The sequence below is a fragment of the Astyanax mexicanus genome, chromosome 1 (genome assembly GCF_023375975.1).
Source record: "Astyanax mexicanus isolate ESR-SI-001 chromosome 1, AstMex3_surface, whole genome shotgun sequence".
In the NCBI taxonomy this organism is placed as follows: Eukaryota; Metazoa; Chordata; class Actinopteri; order Characiformes; family Acestrorhamphidae; genus Astyanax; species Astyanax mexicanus.
This window is the reverse complement of record NC_064408.1, coordinates 20126381-20134414: the sequence shown is the minus strand read 5'-3', so window position 1 is coordinate 20134414 and position 8034 is coordinate 20126381. Positions and strand designations below refer to the sequence as shown.

At 36.6% G+C, this 8034-nt stretch overlaps 1 long non-coding RNA gene across 1 annotated transcript; it reads right to left on the bottom strand.

Moving 5' to 3' along the window:
- Positions 1 to 1518: 1518 nt before the first annotated feature.
- Positions 1519 to 7192, bottom strand: LOC125784426 (uncharacterized). The gene is made up of 3 exons (XR_007427224.1): positions 6796 to 7192; positions 1897 to 1990; positions 1519 to 1660 (listed from the first exon to the last, which is right to left on the bottom strand). It is a non-coding gene; the product is annotated as an uncharacterized LOC125784426 (long non-coding RNA).
- Positions 7193 to 8034: the final 842 nt, after the last annotated feature.

The following is an 8034-nucleotide window of genomic DNA, read 5'->3' as shown; positions in this document are numbered from 1 at the left end:
AAAATGAATTAAATAAAGATATAAAGAAATAAAGAAAAACATTAAATGAGAAGAAATGTCCAAACCTTTGACTGCTACTGCATATCAAATCAAAGGGATTTTTGAATGAGCAAAATAGAAATAGAAATATGCTACCTATTAGAAATCAACAACCCCTCTGCATCTGTTTTGCTGTGTTGGTTTCCAGTTGTTTACTAGTTTTAAGAGACTGGTGGTAAAGATACAGCCAGAATTACAGTTTCCACTGTGGGTGGTTAAGTTTTATAAGACGTATTCCCAGTACAAACATGACGCTGTGGATTGAGAAATGTTAACTGCCCACTAAGCTTTAGAAATGGAATGTCTGATCCAGCTGTCACCCACTATCAGGTCCCGCTTAAACTCGATCATCGAAAAAATATCATTATTATTATTATTATTATTATTATTATTATTATTATTATTATTATTATTATTATTATTATTATTATATATCACTCTCAAGATAACACCAAACAACTTAAACAGGTGTGGGCATCTCCAAGCCATTCCCTGAGCAATTAATGGTCAATTTACACACTGCTATCCCATGACTTTTGGCATGTCAGTGTAATATTGGCAGCAAGCTGTTTGTAATAAGAAAGGAAAAAAAAAACACAGTGGGTCAGATCCCCAGTCAGAGACTAAACCTAGCCATAGACTACATTTTCCTTTTTAAGAAAAATCTATATTTAAAATGCTGTGTAGTCCAAGACTTGGCTAAATACCTTTCTGGAAAATCAACCCTGTGAGTATAATGCAAATAATCTGACATTTGTGCAGTTTCCCGGACAGGGATTAAGCCTAGTCATAGACTATAATTTTCTCTAAATTAAATAACTTAATGCTGTGCAGTCAGAGACTAGGCTTTAAACCCCACAGGGTTTAAAAGGATCCTGCTGGTCCTTCTAAACAGGAAACTCTACCAGAGTAAAGACTGAACGTCACCAGAAAAAACACTGATCACCCCAATAAAAGCTAATGTGCTGTATTATTGAGCATTCATATTTACATTCATCATATTCAGAATAAACACTTAAAATACTGTATAAAGCTGTATATTACTACTATCCCCATTTATTACTGTTTTTTTTGTCTCATTTGAACCTTGTAGCTGCTATGTACATTGTGTAAATATTTCTAGCTAAATAGACCAATAAAAGTGATCTTAATGAGAAGAATAAACTTTTTTTTTTACTATTTTAAACTAAAATAGTAGTTTCCATTTAAAGTTGAGACCATTTTTGCCTTCTCTTGTAAAGTCACCATTTTTAAAACATGTTTTTTATTGAAAAGCGACAATACAGTATATTTAAAAGTGAAGTCAACATGGCTGAGTTTTTTCCTCGCCTTCAAGATGTTTCTCAACTACAATGATATCAGCCACTGATTACACAGTAAAAGCCATAACTAATTATAAAAATAATAATTAGAATAATAATAAATAGATGATAATTTGAAGATTAAATGTACAAAAACTGATCTCCGACTCACCTTCATGAATCATCTAGTCAATAGCCATAACCGAACGCCCTTTTTCAACTTCAACGTTCTAAGAAGTGCACAGCGGATGTGCTTTGCAATGACTTTCTGCACAGGCGTCACTGAAGCACAGTTACACTTCCTGGCCGCAAACACACCACTAAACAGAGAGAGGGAGAGAGAGAGAGAGAGAGAGAGAGAGAAAGAGAGAGTGGTAGGGGGAGATTAAGAAAGATGGCGCTGGATTAAGGGTGTGTGTTGTTAGTTTCTCGTACGGGTGGTGGGATTAACATTCTTGTAATCACATTTCGACATTGTTGGTCACAACAAGCTTATCATTTCAAGGTTCCAACATACTCTTTCTTTAACTTTTCACAGTGTGAATGATGCTAATACCTCGTTCTCTTATACCGCACTCTTCTCACTCATTTAACCCACATCCGGGTCCATTCTTCCCTTCATTTCCTGCTGGTGCTCACCTCACCTCTTCCTGTAGGGTACAGCCACTTAACAGTTAGAATGACAAACCAATATATCAACCAGCACACATCAATAAACGACAGAAAGTTGACACCCTGTCGGTTTTAGACCAGTCACTGTTCGTTTCGCAACTTCCACAAGGTTCTTTCTTTGAGTTTAGATATCCTGTCATTGACCAATCTCACTATAGTCATCTATGGGTCATGTGTAGAATAACAACAGAGTTTAGGCTTAATCTTAGATGTCCTAGTCTGACATCTGAGGGCATTAAAACTCAAAAGCTTTCATTTAATTTTAACTACTCCAGTTTTTCCAGTGTCTTACAGATGACTTTAGGAGATGTTCAAGGTATGGCTGGATACCATGCTTAACAAAATTATGATCACCTGCTTGTTTCTACACCCATTAATATTTTTTTCTGCTTATCTAAGCATGTATGAGATATGCAATTAGAGATCATAATTTTTGTATCATTTCTCTCTCCCTTTCACCCTGTTCTTCAATTCAATACTACAGATGCAATGAGATGAGGTGACAGTGTGTGTTGTGCTGGTATGGGTGGAGCAGACACAGCAGTGCTCATTCTCATTCCATCGTTTTTCCATTCATTTTAAAATGTCTAGTATGAATAAATGCCATGTAAGCTGTTTTTTTGTGGGGGAAAAAAAGTGCTCCGGTGTTTCTGTATAGCCCTGCTTTATTTCACTGGATTAGTGGTCTCACAGGATTTCGGCTCTTGCTCATGAATATTCATACATGCAAACACATCAACTCATCACCGGCCTTCCCTCACAGTAAATTTTACAGCTCTAAAACTCAAAGGACAAAATGTTTTCAGAGATACAGCCTTAGTTTTAAAGATATAGCACTGAGTGCTAGGTAAAGTTAACCCTAAAACTTCACTTAGACTCCTTAGACTCCCCGTGGCCAAGCGGCGCCGCCCTCCCCACGTGATTCAGTGCTTGGACAGTTTACCACGTTAAAGCCCCAGAGTCCGCTCTATGTCATAAAATTTGACACAAACGGCGCCCGCTTTGACCGGTGTTCTGCCGAGTTGTGCTACCTTGTCAAACCGTGCTCCCATAGTGTATATTTAAGGTCTCTGTAAAATGCGGAAATCAACCGGAGTTCTGATTTAAACCTATAGTCACTATAGGTTAACTAGCTGGTGTAAACAGACCTGTAAACTCTTTAGCTGACAAGACAGTGTCGGCTCTGCTGCAGCCCGGCTTTAGCTTTGCCTGTGAGCGGTCCTGGACCAAGATGGCCGAGGCCATGAATTCACGAGTTGACGTAGACCCAGAGCTTTTCTTGATCTTTTGTTTTTTTCTTTTACTGGATAATGCAGACAATGGAGCTTGAGGAAGAGTTTCATGTGCAGCATGTATATACAACTCAAAGAGACCTATTTCCTGGATTTTACAGGAAGGACACCTTTAAACACTTTATCCACTCACTTTCCCCTTTCTTAGACACTCTGCTGGTTAACTATTCTCAGTCAAGCAGTGACACTGAGGTGTTTAAAAACTCCAGCAGCACTGCTGTGTCCGAGTTATTTGTAGCAGAACAACACACACTACTAACACACTGTCACCACCATGTCAGTGTCAATGCAGTTCTCAGAATGACCCACCACCCAACTAATCAAAAGTGTGAGAAGTATTCTTCATTTCTCAGGTAGAAGTATAGATAGTATAGATAGTGTTTAAAAATCCTGGTATCAAAAGTAATATAAGGAAAAAGAATGCCAGGCTTAGGCTGTGCCAGAGGATCCTTTAAAAGCCATAGTGACTATAAATGTTATATCATTTGGGACAACTGGCTCCAGTTCTCTTGAGTCTCTGCACGGATCATCTTCATACTAGACTACATACATCTGCTATGTTCTTGCTGGAGAGTGACGTCACATGCAGGTGTGATGGATCACATATAAATAAAAAAAAAGTACGCTGAGAAACAGATACAGGACTACAGCCTGTAATTAGAACTACAAATTGCTCCTATATGATCAGTGAAGCTGAAAAAATAATGGATAACAGATGTAGAAACAAGGTCATAATTTTTAAACACACTTTTATATAAATAATATTAATATCTGAACACTTTGTCACCAAAATTAAGAAATGTTTTTTGAAACACACATTGGCACGTTACATATCGTCCAGTCCTAGTTCTAAGAGGAACTAAAAGTCAGTTCAAGATTGAGTTTGTTGCAACCACAGCCATTGCACAAGACCACTGCAGGCCGCTGTAGATAGCTTACCATGTGTTATTTTAAGTCATAATTATTCTGAGTCATCCTGCACACACAAACAGCATTTATATTTTTAGCATTTGGTTTAATCTCTTATGTAGAGTGACTTCAGACCATACCAGTAAGATACTGAAGTGTTAAGAGTCTTACACAAGACAGTTAGTCTTTTTACAATAATTATTACATAATAAACTTTTTTCATGTAGGTTTTTGCTAACCCCAATACTGTTTATTATGGGTTTTTTTTCTTGACATGAAGAGAGCCCATTGATATAACTGAGCTAGTGGGTTAACTTTGTCTAAAATCAATGTTTTTTATTTTATTTATGCTTTATTATTTTAGATAAATATCTCATTTTTTATTATGAAGAATTTGAGCTAGGGGTGTGCAATATCACAATGTAAGCAATAATATTATCAACATTGTTTAATATTATGAGCAATATTATACCCTAAATATCGTGCCATATCACCCACCCCTAATTATCACATCAGGGTACTACTTTTTTGCTGTTCACACTGTTCTCATTTCCCATTATATATCTACTAGAGACAGATTATATTTGTCCAGTATCATTTATTTTACTTTAATCCTGGATATATGGAGATATTTGAAGCGCGTTATTAGTATTGTGCTGTAGTGTATTTTTAAAACAAAAAAAATAGTTAAGTGTTTTGTTATATTGCCAAGAGTATCGTTATCGTGAAAATCCCATAAAATATTGTGATTTTATTTTAGGGTCATATTGCCCACCCCTAATATGAGCGATTCTCGATTACAATTTAGATTTTTAGTTCTTACATAACAACTTATTCTAACCTATTTTAGAATATTTTTATTTTAATTCAAATGTCTACATATTATTAACAAGTACATTATTATAGTTAATAATAATACACTGCTAATAATACACAATGTCCAGTCAGAATATTATGACCACCTCCTTGTTAATATAATCATTATCCAATTTTTGAACTCCACTGTGTTTTGTATAGAAGTGCTCTGTAGTTCTAGAGTATGTTTACAGACTATAGTCATTCTGTTTCTGTGCATATTTTATTATCTTCCTTTCACTCTGTTCTTTAATGGTCTTGACCCCACCAAGAGAGACCACCACAGAGCAGCTATTATTATTTGGGTGGTGGTTCATTATTCTCAGCACTGCAGTGATACTAATTGGCATGGTGGTGACAGTGTGTATTAGTGTTAGTTAAGCTGTTAGGAGTGGATCAGACACAGCAGCAGTGCTACTGGAGTTTTTAAACACTGTGTACACTCCACTGTATCATACAAACCTATCTAGCTGCTCCACCTTGTAGATGTAAAGTCAGAGACAGACCTTCATCAATAGTAACAAGTCACAAGACGCTGTTGGCTGGATATTTCTGATTGTGGACTATTCTCAGTCCAGCAGTGACACTGAAGTGTTTAAAAACTCCAGCAGCACTGCTGTATCTGATCCACTCATACCAGCACAACACACACGACTTACACACACCCTCACCATGTCAGTGTCACTGCATTGTGCTGTGCGGAAAATGACCCACCACCCAATATAAAATAGAATGATAATGTAATGATATAACTACAAAGCGCTACTACAGGCTCAGTGGAGATGGTTAGATGGACAGACAGTGAAGCAACAAGGAGGTGGTCATATTTTTCTGACATATTCTTATAAATGGTGTTTAAATGACAGCAAAATCGTTTATCACAGCTGTTTCTGGGACAAAGTAAAAAGTGATTTCATATTTATGATGTCAGATTTTGGTTGCACCCAGACACTGCATTTTCTGAAACACTGAAAGAACAAAAAAAACAGTTTTGGAAAAAATAAAGAGACCATTTTATTTTCTGACTCAGTTTCTCTGATTTTGCTATTTATTGGTATATGTTTGAGTAAAATGAACATTGTTGTTTTATTCTATAAACTACAGACATTAATCCCAAATTCCAAATAAAATAATATCATTTAGAGCATGAGAAATGGCTGAAATAAGAAAAAAGATGCAGAGTTTTCAGAACTCAAATAACGCAAAAAAAAAACAAGTTCATATTCATAATGTTTTAAGAGTCCAGAAATCAATACTTGGTGGAATAACCCTGGAATTTAATCACAGTTTTCATGCATCTTGGCATGTTCTACTCCACCAGTCTTACACGCTGCTTTTGGGTAACTTTATGACACTCCTGGTGCAAACATTCAGCAGGTTCAGCTTGGTTTGATGGCTTGTGATCATCCATCCTCTTGATTACATTCAGAGGTTTTCAATTTGGTAAAATCAAAGAAACTCATCATTTTTACGTGTCTCTTTTTTTTTTTCAGACCTGTATATTCCAAAATATTCCACCCATGACAATAATATATTCTAATAAACTTTGCATATTACAGTACATATGTTTTCTAAAAAGCAAAGAAACACCTAACAAGATAAACCGCTTGTTTTAAATCCATGTTCTTATTTGCCCAGTATATAAAGATAACTATATGTCTATATACTTTCCTACATGCCTGCGTTAAAGCTTGCTAACATCAGTAAATATGCACTACAGGACCTACCTGATCCAGCCACTGATCCTTGTTTTGAATGTCTCTCAGGCATGAAAGGCAGCCGGGCTGTTGCAGCAGCTCCAGATCAGCAGCTGAACTGCAGCCTGAGGAGTGTTTTACGAGTCACAGACTGATACACACTGATAAAGATCCTCCCAGTGTTCCTCCCATCAACATCTCCATTATCTTGTCTGGCTATATCTGCTGGGGTTATCTTCCTGAAGAGCAGTCTGCTGGAACGGAGATGAAGGGATTTGGGGAAAATGAGTGCAGACAGAGAACTAAACTCCCAGTAACCGAGTGAAAGAAGACACCTGGTCGCGTGAACTCTTGCACACGCGGAAAGATACCTGAGATAGAAGCCTCAGCCACCGCCCACTGCACATACACCCCACCACCACTAGAGGGAGACATTAGTGACATAACTATAGAGCTACTGGGTCATTATCAGAATACTGAGGCTGCGTCCAGATACTTCTGCTACTAGTCCTCAACTCCTCCTTTCCTACTCAGCCTCTCCTCCTCTCCTCTTACTACTTCTCTCCTCCTCTCCTCTTACTACTTCTCTCCTCCTCCTCCTTTCCTACTTATCTTCTTTTCCTCTCCTCTCCTCTCCTACCCTGAAAGAAGGCGGAGGACTGAATGAGAGGAGATAAGCAGAAGAAATGATAGAAAGGAGAAGTAATTGGGAAAACTGAACAGCTGAGCCTTTTCAGATATGATGCTGGCTACCGATGAACTGAGCCAATCACAGCGCTCACTTTCAGCTCACTCTAATACTGACCAGCCAATCACAGCTGCTGCAAGCAGCCATACGCTTAATTGTTTCAAAAAATATATTAAATATTTGCCAATCATATAAAAGTGAAAGTTTTGTGTTATTTATATTGTTTTGATTTCATTGTTATATTTTATATATTTAAATTTTATATTTGCTCATGAAAAGTGATTATGTATGTTCTTCTGTCATGCACATTTTGAGGTTTTATAAAGTTTTATTATTTCTTCACAGTGTATTACAAAATTAAATAATTAAATGAAGTAGAAAGTAGTAAAAAAATCCATATTATTAATTGTTTTGACTATTTATGGTATTTATAATACTTTAGACTACACAGAAATATATTTCCTCATTTTAGGTCAGGGGATTGTGTTAAACACATATCCAAATGTTTGAATGGAACTGCATTATGAATGACAGTTTTTTAAATTCTTTCTCCTTTTTCTTAGTTTTAATTTCATTTGCAA